The following is a 13560-nucleotide window of genomic DNA, read 5'->3' on the forward strand; positions in this document are numbered from 1 at the left end:
CTAAAGCGTCAGCGATTTTGTGACGCAGCAGCAATATCACTAGCGATATCGCTACATGTGATACTCACCTCCGACCGGCTCTCCCGCTGGCTATCGCTGATCGCGCGAGATCAGCCTGGTCCATTTCTCCTCGTCGGCTTCCTGCTGGCTCTGACGAGTCACTCCATGGACGCGGTCGGAAGACGGTCACACTCACCGCGTCTGACAGGTGAGTACGACCGCTGCTGCAAACAGGCAGATCTCACTAGCGACCATTTAGCAATGCACCAGCGATCCTGACCGGGTCGTATCGTGGTCGGGATCGCTGGTGCATCGCTAAATGTAACAGGGGCCTTTACACTATGCATTAAATAGGCTGAATGCCACCTAAAAAGAAGTAGTCATCAATATAGGGTGTCCCTTAAGTCTGGACACACAGGAATTCTCATTAACTATAATTTGAATTAGTTTAAATATAATCAAATTTTGCAACGCGCATCACACTTTGCATGGTAAATATTGAAGTTATTTAACATTCCAATTGAACAAAACATTAATAAATTTCTTGAAAAATATGTATTTTTGGCTGTGTCCAGACTTTAGGGACACACCTTAGAAAACCCCTTTAATGAAAATGAAGATTTGTGTGTTTAACCATTCACAAAACAATCACCATGGGAGTTGCCAGATTATAGGGTGGGCTGTGGGTCACTGATCAGAACCCTCTGCTGGTTAGAAGTAGGCACAGTATTGTGGGCCGGGCCACAGATATAGCATGTGATGCCCCACACCAGAAACAGAGCCTGCAAAACCAATAAAATAACTATCCAAAACAACAGAAGCCTAATAGACAGAATGCTTCATGAAAAGACCATCCAACAAAGAAAAAGAAGCGATGCCTAAAATTACAAACTTTATTTGGAATGTAATAAAATATCACAAAATCCATTGATAAGAAATAGACATAATTATGCGGGGAACATAACACACAAAAAAACCCACACGTGGGGTAAATAGCAGTGCTACATATATTATAGTCTCATAATTTCCCAGGCAAACAATAAAGCCGCAGGAATGCGCAGATTTTAATCTTATGATAAGAACACAGTGGTATATAGAAGCGCTAAATACAATGAGGCACATAGAAGGGGCAAAAACCAGCCAAATTAGGGATACTGGGTGATGTATAGTGCATGAGCATTGGTGACAATATGAATATAATCCCAGCATATACCCAGGCGTTAGTGCAAAGTAGCTACTAAAGCATATTTACCTTAGAGTGCGGACAGGAAACCCCTGACGCGCGTTTCGCGTTAGCTTTCTCCCCTTTGAGAAAGCTAACGCGAAACGCGCGTCAGGGGTTTCCTGTCCGCACTCTAAGGTAAATATGCTTTAGTAGCTACTTTGCACTAACGCCTGGGTATATGCTGGGTTTATATTCATATTGTCACCAATGCTCATGCACTATACATCACCCAGTATCCCTAATTTGGCTGGTTTTTGCCTCTCTATGTGCCTCATTGTATTTAGCGCTTCTATATACCACTGTGTTCTTATCATAAGATTAAAATCTGCGCATTCCTGCGGCTTTATTGTTTGCCTGGGAAATTATGAGACTATAATATATGTAGCACTGCTATTTACCCCACGTGCGGGTTTTTTTGTGTGTTATGTTCCCCGCATAATTATGTCTATTTCTTATCAATGGATTTTGTGATATTTTATTACATTCCAAATAAAGTTTGTAATTTTAGGCATCGCTTCTTTTTCTTTGTTGGATGACCAATAAAATAACATTGATATGTGGCAAATAAAACATTGAGATGAAGCAAAGCTGCTAAAAATCAGATCCATCAAAGGATCACTCAACACATGCTACCAAGAAAAGCACACGAGATGGCTGACCCTATCATGGGTCTGGTTATTAGCACATTGGTTTGATTCCTTTAAGGCTGTGTGGCCACGTTGCATGTTTTATGCGTTTCCGCCGTAGCAGAAACGCTTAAAAAAACGCTAATAAAATGCATCCCTATGCAATCCTATGGGATTCCGCAGTTGCTGTGCCCATGCTGCGGATTTTACCGCAGCATGGACAAAGCAAACCAAGACAAGAAAATTGTCTATTTTCTTCTGGATTAAAAATTTATGATTTCTTAAACGTTCACACCAAATTAAGGCCGGTTTCACATTTGCGTTAAAGGCCGCAGCGTCGGCCTGTGCACGGCCGCCGCTAAACCCCACCCCCTGCCACGCTTCCGCCGGTAGCTCCGCCTCCGGACGCATGACGCTGCATGCGTCCCCTATCTTTATCACTGAGGACGCAGGCCGTGCGCAGTATGTGTTTTGGTGGCGCCTGCGTCCTTTTGACGGTGCGCCGACCAGCGCCAAACGCAACCTGTTGCAATTTGGTTGCGCTCGGCGCACCGTCAAAAGGATGCAGGCGCCGCCAAACGCATACTGCGCACGGTCTGCGTCCTCAGTGATAAAGATAGGGGACGCATGACGCATGTAGCGTCATGCGCCCGGAGGCGGAGCTACCGGCGGAGGCGCGGGGCTTAGAGGCGGCCATGCGCAGGCCAACACTGCGGCCTTTAACGCAAATGTGAAACCGGCCTAATAAAAAGTCTCTCTACGGCCAAGCAAGGGAGAGATCGGTCAAGCGACTGTGGGAAGTAGCGTTCAGGGGCTGAGCTGGACTAGGCTCATTTCTTCTTATGATCCCTTGGACAGACCTTCTACATTCCGAAGTTTCAGACAATATGTCTGGCTTAAAGGGGTTGTCCGGGCTTTTCACATAATCGCAGTACATATCTGGGCAGCAGAATTATGACATTAAGTAATTTACTTTCTGTCACTAGTTTGCACGGTTTTCTAGATCAGGGTTTCCCAACTCCAGTCCTCAAGGCACACCAACAGATCATGTTTTCAGGATTTCCTTTGTATTGCACAGGTGAAGCAATTATCACCTGAGCAATACTAAGGAAATCCTGAAAACATGATCTGTTGGTGTGCCTTGAGGACTGGAGTTGGGAAACCCTGTTCTAGATATTCTGAACAGAACGTCCAAGGGGGGGGTGTTATGGCATTGAAATGAGAACTAGTCGTAACCTCCTACTCTACTCCAAACATGCCCTCTATAGCAACAACCCCACCCTCCATAGCTACAGGCCCTCCCCGTCCACATGAAGCAGCCCTCATCACAAAGTAACGAATACTTCCCCTCCAGCAGCCTCAGTGCAGATAGTTGCTCCTTCCCCAGACACACTGATGTAATCTGTTGTGTGACAAAGCCTCTGCTGTGTGAATGAGACAGCTCTGTGTCACTGATGTCTTCACACAGCAGCAGATTTGGTGCAGTGTATGTGCGAAGCTCCACCAAACTCCCAGCAAGCTCCAGTGACCAGCACCACCCACTGCCCACTCATTGGCTGGCAGTAAACTGCACCAGCACTCATCTTTATCATCATTCCAGCAATGGAAAGAACACAGCAGTGATCCTGTATTTGTGAAAGCAGCACAATACATACATACATACACCCCCCAACACTTCACACTGTTACAGCTGCTGATTGGACAGGCTGCTCCCATCAGTATTTGTGTCATTAGAGACACAGTGCTCACACATACACTGCACCAAATCTGCTGCTGTGTGAAGACATCAGTGACACAGAGCAGTCTCATTCACACAGCAGAGGCTTTGTCACACAACAGATTACATCAGTGACTGCCATCCCCTGTGCAGATTAGAAGCTGCAGACCACCATCACACAGTCTGTTCTCACTGCTGCCAGCAGCCTGGGACAGTGAGGGAAGGAATTACTGATAATGAGTTATGTATTGTAATCATGGAGTGGCCCAGAATACAGGACGATTTTCCCTCCTCCTCACTAGTTTCACTTTCCAGAGATAACTGTTCAGTGTGTGTCTGGGGAAGGAGCAGCTCTCTGCACTGAGGATGCTGGAGGGGAAGAATTCCTAAAGGCCCCGTCTCACTAAGCGACTTACCAGCGATCCCGACACCAATATCAAGGTGTCAGGATCGCTAGTAAGTCGCTATGTGATCGCTGGTGAGCTGTCACACAGACAGCTTCACCAGCGATCAGCACAGCGATGCCGAGCGCCCGGCATCGCTGGCCATCCTGTAAAAAATAGAATCAAAATAAAAAATATAGTTATTCTCACCATCCGATGTTCCGCGCAGTCTTCCGGCCTCTCTCCACGCTCCGGTCCCAGTGATCCTTTGCATGAATGACCGCGAGATGTCACGGTCTCGCGGGATAACAAAGTCTCGCGGTCATTCGTGCAAAGGATCACTGGGACCGGAGCGTGGAGAGAGGCGGGATGGCTGAACGGGACGTCGGAAGGTGAGAATAACTATATTTTTTATTTTTTTTATTATTTTTTACACCTGATCGCTGGTCTCCCGCTGTCACACACAGCGATGCGTGCTGGCCAGCGGGAGACCAGCGACCAAAGAAATATCCAGAGATTTCTTGCAGCGATCAGCGATACCGGCAGGGGGGCCGCTCGCTGATCGCTGTCACACACAGCAATCTCGCTGGTGAGATCGCTGTTATGTCACAAAAGTTGTGACTCAGCAGCGATCTCGCTACCGAGATTGCTTAGTGAGACGGGGCCTTTACTGTGTGATGAGGGCTGCTTCATGTGGACGGGGAGGGCCTGTAGCTATGGAGGGTGGGGTTGTTGCTATAGAGGGCATGTTTGGAGTAGAGTAGGAGGTTACGACTAGTTCTCATTTCAATGCCATAACACACAACCCCCTTGGACGTTCTGTTCAGAATATCTAGAAAAACGTGCAAACTAGTGACAGAAAGTAAATTACTTATTGTCATAATTCTGCAGCCCAGATATGTACTGAGATTATGTGAAAAGCCCGGACAACCCCTATAAATCGAGCAACCAGGCATTGATTCATGCTGCACGTTTGAGGAGCACAAACCAGATTACCTTAGGCTAGTTTCACACTAGCGTTTATGAGCGCAGCGACGGCCTGCGCACGGCCGTCGCTAAGCCCCGCCCCTGCCGCGCCCCACCGGTAGCTCCGCCCACCGGCGCATGACGCTGCATGCGCCCCCTATCTTTATCACAGGGGGCGCAGGCCGTGCGCAGTATGTGTTTGGCGGCGCATGCGCCTTTTTGACGGTGCGCCGACGCAACCAAACTGCAGCAGGTTGCGTTTGGCGCAGGTCGGCGCACCGTCAAAAGGACGCATGCGCCGCCAAACGCATACTGCGCACGGCCTACTTAAGCATCCTGATGTTTTTCACAATGACTCTGTGGCAAAGACCGCTCCATTCCCTGGCTTTCTAACTTGGTACAAACTAAAAATTGAAAAATTGAACTTTGAAGATTTAATGGTGGGTGCAGGGGGCGGACACTGCACTTCCAGCTCCCCTGCTGTCCCCAGTCTTTGTTGGGTCACACTTGTCTGACCGAGCTGCCTCCCCCGTATAAGATACATTGCGCAGGTACCGGGATTGCCTGGAATGGTCTCCTTAGACAGGGTGTCACATATGTAGGCTGACTGTCCACCAATTGCATTGTCATCAGGATTCGGACACTGCCTGCCCCCTCGGTGAAGACCACCCAGGCCAAAGACTGCACAGAATCTCAGGCAAGTCACTGAGGCAAGCGTGACCTGACAGACCGGTGAGGACCAGGGTAGCCCTCAAGGGCTGGAGGGGCAGGGTCTGCTCCCCGCATATGGGGGCTGCATTTCACCAGAACTTATATGGATGCTCTCCGCACTAATGGGGCCAGAGGTGCAATATACCCTGCCGGCCAGTCGTCCCCCGCTCATAGACCCTGCCGGCCGGTCGTCCCCCGCTCATAGACCCTGCCGGCCGGTCGTCCCCCGCTCATAGACCCTGCCGGCCGGTCGTCCCCCGCTCATAGACCCTGCCGGCCGGTCGTCCCCCGCTCATAGACCCTGCCGGCCGGTCGTCCCCCGCTCATAGACCCTGCCGGCCGGTCGTCCCCCGCTCATAGACCCTGCCGGCCGGTCGTCCCCCGCTCATAGACCCTGCCGGCCGGTCGTCCCCCGCTCATAGACCCTGCCGGCCGGTCCTCCCGCGCTCATAGACCCTGCCGGCCGGTCCTCCCGCGCTCATAGACCCTGCCGGCCGGTCCTCCCGCGCTCATAGACCCTGCCGGCCGGTCCTCCCGCGCTCATAGACCCTGCCGGCCGGTCCTCCCGCGCTCATAGACCCTGCCGGCCGGTCCTCCCGCGCTCATAGACCCTGCCGGCCGGTCCTCCCGCGCTCATAGACCCTGCCGGCCGGTCCTCCCGCGCTCATAGACCCTGCCGGCCGGTCCTCCCGCGCTCATAGACCCTGCCGGCCGGTCCTCCCGCACTCATAGACACTGCCGGCCGGTCCTCCCTCACTATCTGTGGAGAATCATCCTCTCACGGAGTCTGTGTACTGAGCACTGACCAGGATAACACCAGGCTGCCGACACGGACCGTGTTATGGCACTGACCCCTGGTAGTAACCTGCCACAGGGGGTTAAGCAGACATGGCGGAACACGAATGAGTATGTGTATTGCCCCACATTCCGGAGGTGGGGTCTATACAAGCCGCAGCCATTACTCCGCTGCTCATGCTCACCTGCTGCTGCACAGCTGAGTCCCTTCCCCTTGCCCCGGGTAACTGCACAACACCTGTGGCTCAGACTGCTCCCACCTGCACTGGGCGGCCCTTCCGGTAGCAGCATGTAAGCAGCGCTGTGATTGGCCACGCCGCCTAGCTCCCTGATTGGCCAGGCAGATCACGTCCCTGTGCCGCAAATGCGGACACGTGCGGTGAGCCGCTCAGCCTCACACACCCAGCGTGGCGCTCCCATCAGTGGGATGGGGTCAGACGGTTAGCTGCTCCTGAGCTCTCAGGCCCGGTGCCCACAGGGCAGGTCCAGCGACCTGGCGGAAGTCAGCTTCTTGCTAGCAGTTCTTATTCCAAAATGTTCATTTGTAGTTTAATCATTTACACAAATGGTCAGTAATGCGCTACACTGTAGTGAGGAGCCGGCAGCCATGAGAAGGAAGCACACACATGGGCACCGGAGGGTGGTGTCAGAAGGGTTAAATAACTGTCCAATGATCTGCTGCGCGCTGGTATGGCCACGGATAAAGAAAGCGCACATTTGGCATCACCGTGCGCAGTGTCGGACTGGGTTGCCTAGGGCCCACCAGTGACATTGACTTTTTTGGGGGCCCACTTTTCTCCTGCATACAAATATTCTCATTGACAAATTTACCTATATCTCTATATAACAATAATCAGGGCAGCTTGGCTAATGAAGTCAAATGAAGTGAATTATGCCAAGTACTGCCCATACAGATATGAACTGGGGCCCACCGGGGGATTCCCCTGTTACCCTATGGACCAGTCCGAGCCTGATCGCGTGGATGAGAGAGTGCACATTTGGCATCACCACGTGGATGAGAGAGTGCACATTTGGCATCACCGCGTGGATGAGAGAGTGCACATTTGGCATCACCGCGTGGATGAGAGAGTGCACATTTGGCATCACCACGTAGATGAGAGAGTGCACATTTGGCATCACCGCGTGGATGAGAGAGTGCACATTTGGCATCACCGCGTGGCTGAGAGAGTGCACATTTGGCATCACCACGTGGATGAGAGAGTGCACATTTGGCACCACCTCGTGGATGAGAGAGTGCACATTTGGCATCACCGCGTGGATGAGAGAGTGCACATTTGGCATCACCACGTGGATGAGAGTGCACATTTGGCACCACCACGTGGATGAGAGAGTGCACATTTGGCATCACCGCGTGGATGAGAGAGTGCACATTTGGCATCACCGCGTGGATGAGAGAGAGTGCACATTTGGCATCACCACGTAGATGAGAGAGTGCACATTTGGCATCACTGCGTAGGTGAGCAAGTGCACATTTGGCATCACCACGTAGGTAAAAGAGAGCGCACATTTGGCATCATCACGTGGATGAGAGAGTGCACATTTGGCATCACCGCGTGGATGAGAGAGTGCACATTTGGCATCATCACGTGGATGAGAGAGTGCACATTTGGCATCACCTCGTGGATGAGAGAGTGCACATTTGGCATCACCGCGTGGATGAGAGAGTGCACATTTGGCATCATCACGTGGATGAGAGAGTGCACATTTGGCATCACCGCGTGGATGAGAGAGTGCACATTTGGCATCATCACGTGGATGAGAGAGTGCACATTTGGCATCACCGCGTGGATGAGAGAGTGCACATTTGGCACCACCGCCTAGATGAGAGAGTGCACATTTGGCACCACCGCCTAGATGAGAGAGTGCACATTTGGCATCATCACGTGGATGAGAGTGCACATTTGGCATCACCACGTGGATGAGAGAGAGTGCACATTTGGCATCACCACGTAGATAAGAGAGTGCACATTTGGCACCACCGCCTAGATGAGAGAGTGCACATTTGGCATCATCACGTGGATGAGAGAGTGCACATTTGGCATCACCACGTGGATGAGAGAGAGTGCACATTTGGCATCACCACGTAGATGAGAGAGTGCACATTTGGCATCACTGCGTAGGTGAGCAAGTGCACATTTGGCATCACCACGTAGGTAAAAGAGAGCGCACATTTGGCATCACCACGTAGGTGAGAATGCACATTTGGCATCACTGTGTAGGTGAGAGAGTGCACATGTGGCATCACTGTCATGATCCAGGTTGGATCTGACAGATTAAATGCACAAAGTAACCTTTTTTTTTCCCTTTGGCTGTGTGCCAAAGGTGGTTTTGCCCCCGGTGGCCATTAGGGTCATTGCACTGTGGTGATTTCAGTTAGTTTTCCCCCCCGGTGGCCATTAGGGTCATTGCACTCTGGTTACCTTAATTTGTGCACGTAATTATAAAGCAGGTGTGATGGCTCTATAAGAGAGTATCAGGTGTGTTAATCACTGTTAGTGATATTGTGAGTTCCTCAGTTACAAGCAAGCCTGGGTGAAGGATGGAGCTGTCCCGGGCAGCTCAGAGAGAGTCCTGGAGAGTCAGCTATGATGTCTGCAAGGAGGGCTGGCATGGATTGGTGGAGTCGCAGCGATGGTGTCAGCAAGGAGTGCCTGCATGGCTTGGTGGAGTGGCAGCTATTGTGTAGAGCTGCGCTCATGATGCTGGACTTGGTTGCTGGAAAACTGGACTCAAAATGCTGGACTCAATGGCAGAAAAGCTGTTTGCTGGACTTTGTCTCTGGACAGCTGCATGGAGGTGGTGGACTCTGGTTGCTCCAAGGCTGCACTATGGTGTTGGACCCGGTCGGAGGAAAAGATGCACGCAGATGGTGGGCTCTGTTGCTGGGAGCGTAAGTAACAGAGCAAAGCTAAGTGGTGTTCCCCTGTTTTGTCACTTTTCCTTATGTGTGTTTAGTGCAGTGGTGAGATTAGTTTCCGCACTGACCTTTTCCCTAGTGAGGGTTTAGGTACAGGGCGAGTCAGGGTTCTTAGGTTCCTGATTGTCGCCCGGTGCGGAACCTGCCTAGGGAACGTTAGGAGTGTAGAGACACTGACTCAGGGGAGTGCAGGAGGTCCCCATTCCCTATCGCAGGGCCACCATTGTTATTGTTACCCAGGTTTCCCCTTTTCTCCTATGTCTTATTGTATTAGTTACCGGCCTGCGGGCCGCGTCATATAGGACAATTACACGTGCCGCGTCCTGTTGTATCAGTTACCGGCCTGTTGGCCGCGTCACTCAGGACTGGGCACGTGACAATCACCCCATAGGTGAGAGTGCACATTTTGGCATCACCTCGTAGGTGAGAGCGTGCGTATTTGGCATCACCGTGTGGATGAGAGAGCGTGCGTATTTGGCATCACCGTGTGGATGAGAGAGCGCGCGTATTTGGCATCACCGTGTGGATGAGAGAGTGCACATTTGGCATCACCGTGTGGATGAGAGAGAGAGTGTACATGTTAGGAACGGCGGAACGCACTAAATAAAAATAATAATAAAGTGCGTTCGCCGCTCGGGATCCACTGCAGTAGGTGGTATAACCGGTGCTAAGTAATGACAGACAAGCAATATGGCGGTATAATGCGCACGGGTTAAACTTCACCCGAAGTGCGCAGAGCGGGCTCTGTTCACACACAGAGGCGCTGCAACAAAAACATACAAAAACGCTGAGCCTGTTAGTGTCACAGACCACAGGGAAATGCACACACGGCATAAGGTCACAGGAGCAGGAACTAAGACAGAGGGGCTGCGTCTATCTAGACGTACCGTGTGTGTGTCGTCGCTACTGCGAGCGCCAAGGAGGACTGCAACTGCAGCGCGGCATAGGACACTGCCGCAGGACAACACAGCTACAAAGCAGGCGCAATGTCGGACGCTAGCGCAGAGGTGCGGAGTGCACAGTGGCCTAAGGCTTGCCACTGACTGGCGCTGACTGCTGCACTAATTCCCTATCCACATGCGTAATATCAGAGGGAAGGAGTTTCATAATAAGTCAGTCACCAGAATCATACATCCGTCACCATTCACACATAGCAGTATAGTTTATACTAGCGCATGGCGGAACGGCCATGCGCGCTTTTAATAGCAGCCGGGACCTTTCTGATCTCCGAGATGGACCAATGAGATCTGGAGCAGGACCTGGGCATATGACAACCGATCTCCAATGGGAAACCGTCTTATGAGCATGCCCAGAAGGAGCACAGAGGAACTTAGCCCCTGGAGAGATTTGCTGCAAGGCAATCTCCTCTGCGGTAAAGAGCAAGAGACCGTAGAATGTAAGGGTCTGGATTCCTGCAGAGTAGACGCAGAAACCTGACTCCTAACAGTACATTTGGTATCACCACGTAGATGAGAGAGAGTGCACATTTGGTATCACCACGTAGAAGAGAGAGAGAGTGCACATTTGACATTACCACGTGGATGGGAGAGAGTGCACATTTGACATTACCACGTGGATGGGAGAGAGTGCACATTTGACATTACCACGTGGATGGGAGAGAGTGCACATTTGGCATTACCACGTGGATGGGAGAGAGTGCACATTTGGCATTACCACGTGGATGGGAGAGAGTGCACATTTGGCATTACCACGTGGATGGGAGAGAGTGCACATTTGGCATTACCACGTGGATGGGAGAGAGTGCACATTTGGCATTACCACGTGGATGGGAGAGAGTGCACATTTGGCATTACCACGTGGATGGGAGAGAGTGCACATTTGGCATTACCACGTGGATGGGAGAGAGCACATTTGGCATTACCACGTGGATGGGAGAGAGTGCACATTTGGCATCACCACGTAGATGGGAGAGAGTGCACATTTGGCATCACCACGTAGATGGGAGAGAGTGCACATTTGGCATCACCACGTAGATGGGAGAGAGTGCACATTTGGCATTACCACGTGGATGGGAGAGAGTGCACATTTGGCATTACCACGTGGATGGGAGAGAGTGCACATTTGGCATTACCACGTGGATGGGAGAGAGTGCACATTTGGCATTACCACGTGGATGGGAGAGAGTGCACATTTGGCATTACCACGTGGATGGGAGAGAGTGCACATTTGGCATTACCACGTGGATGGGAGAGAGTGCACATTTGGCATTACCACGTGGATGGGAGAGAGTGCACATTTGGCATCACCGCGTCCAGAGTGACCCAATCAATAACACATTATTTAACCCCTAAAGTGAGCAGCATAAAAACAAAAAATAATGAACCCAGGAAAAACGCTATTTTTTTCACTACACCACAATAATTGGAGTAAGAGATGATGAAAAAGTTGTGTGTAAAAATAAATAACTGCAACCACCATTTTGTCTAGCAATAATAATATTATAGTAATTGTACTGATTAAGGGTACGCTCATATTGCCATGTAACACAGACAAGCACCAGCTGGCGTTTTATTGGACAGCTCTTGGCCCAGTGTTGTACTATGGGGCAGTGCAGACATGTGATATATATATATATATATATATATATATATATATATATATATATATATATATATATATATATATAATTTTTTTTTTTTTTTTTTCTCATGCCAATTCTTCATGAGAAAACAAACACCGCATGCAATAATCAGCTTACGCGCGCACCCATACAAGTCTGTGGGTACGTATGAAACATTGGACTGCACTCGGATGTCATCCCAGTGCAGTCCAACATTGCAGGCTGCTGGTTTTTTTTTTTGTTCATTTGCCTCCTAAAGATCAGAATATAGAGAGCGATCAAACAATATTATGTATCCCTAAAAGATACAAATGAAACCTTGAACTCATCCCAGGAAAAAAAACAAGGCCTTATACAGAGCTGATGGAGGAAAAATAACAGTAGCTCTAAGAAAAATTGTTTACATGTGTTTTGATAGTATCAAAACCCAACTAAATGCTATACATCTGCCGCCGGCGCCATTTTGATGAATGTTAATTTTATTTTCTAACCTCACAATTGTATATGCAGTATGTAAACTATGGGGCAGGTCAGTGAGGGATCAGAGATCTGTCAGAAGCCATACTGAAGAATAAACATAATCAGAGCACCACGTGAAGACCTCCCTCACACAGGCCGGCCCGGAGCATGAGCATATCATTAACTCAAAACTGCAAATAAAGATTAAACCGCCACAATATGGATTTCATCAACCAAGGTATCATTGTAAGGTTAGGGTTACACTGCGTTAAAGCAGCCCGTTCAACGCATAGCGTTGAAGGGCTGTGTTATCGGTATAGCATAACGCGATCGCATTATGCTATACTGCTAGCGCAGATGATTCATCTGGGCTAGCGGTGACGGAGCCTCAGACGTTGCAGCCCGCGTCACTGAATGACAGCACATCGCTAGCACATGCCGGTTATGTCATGCTTTGGCGATACGCCAGATAATAGGGGTTAATGGCAATGTTAACTGGCTGCTTTACACGGCGTTATGCCTCGGTGTAACGCCGTCCATCTAACGGACTGCCATAACGCAATGTGACCCCGGCCTTATCAGTATAACGGCCCCAACATGACCCTGCCTGTAGGTTACTGAGCACAATCCTGCTGACAGGATCCCTTTAACCCCTTTCTGCCATCCGACGTACTATCCCGTCCATGGGACCCGGGCCCCTATGCCCATGGACGGGATAGTACGTCTAGCGCGATCAGCGGCGCCCACGTGGTGAGCGCCGCTGATCGCGGCCGGGTGTCAGCTGATTATCACAGCTGACACCCGGCACAATGTGTCAGGGGCGGTCACGGACCGCCCCGACACGTTAACCCCTTGCACACCGCGATCAAACATGATCGCGGTGTACCGGGGGTTAAAGGGAAGCATCTGCAGGGAGGGGGCTCCCTCCGTGCTTCCCTGAGCCCCCCACGGCAGCGCAATGTGCAGCGCTGCTGCGGGGGGCTCCTTTCCTTCAGGCCCCCGAATCAAAGATGGTGACGGGGACCTGAGGAAGCTAGCTTCCTCAGTGCCTGCAAAGCGCAGGCATGAGGAAGCCTTCTGCAGTGCATGTGTCAGATCGCTGATCTGTCAGTGATCTGTGATGTGACAGATCAGCGATCTGTCACAGGACAGTGATGTC

The 13560-nt window shown here is 50.6% G+C and overlaps 1 protein-coding gene and 1 long non-coding RNA gene across 3 annotated transcripts in view; one reads left to right on the plus strand and one right to left on the minus strand.

Annotated features, from left to right (window-relative positions):
* The window catches only part of FKBP8 (FKBP prolyl isomerase 8), a 112905-nt gene extending 106113 nt beyond the window's left edge, over positions 1–6792 (minus strand). Inside the window, exon 1 of one of the 2 annotated variants that reach the window (XM_073546165.1) lies at positions 6609–6792. The gene's annotated coding sequence lies outside the window, so the exon portion shown is untranslated. Of the gene's footprint in view, positions 1–6434; positions 6562–6608 lie in introns of those variants that run through there. The other variant, XM_073546173.1, reaches the window with a different exon arrangement.
* Positions 6793–8933: 2141 nt separating this feature from the next.
* LOC141100274 (uncharacterized) overlaps positions 8934–13560 on the plus strand; it is a 71496-nt gene continuing 66869 nt past the window's right edge. Inside the window, exon 1 of the long non-coding RNA XR_012234665.1 lies at positions 8934–9334. This is a non-coding gene — a long non-coding RNA (uncharacterized lncRNA). The remainder of the gene's footprint in view (positions 9335–13560) is intronic.

This window comes from Dendrobates tinctorius, unplaced genomic scaffold (assembly GCF_039654945.1).
Source record: "Dendrobates tinctorius isolate UK_male_01 unplaced genomic scaffold, ASM3965494v1 ptg000011l, whole genome shotgun sequence".
Taxonomy (NCBI): domain Eukaryota; kingdom Metazoa; phylum Chordata; class Amphibia; order Anura; family Dendrobatidae; genus Dendrobates; species Dendrobates tinctorius.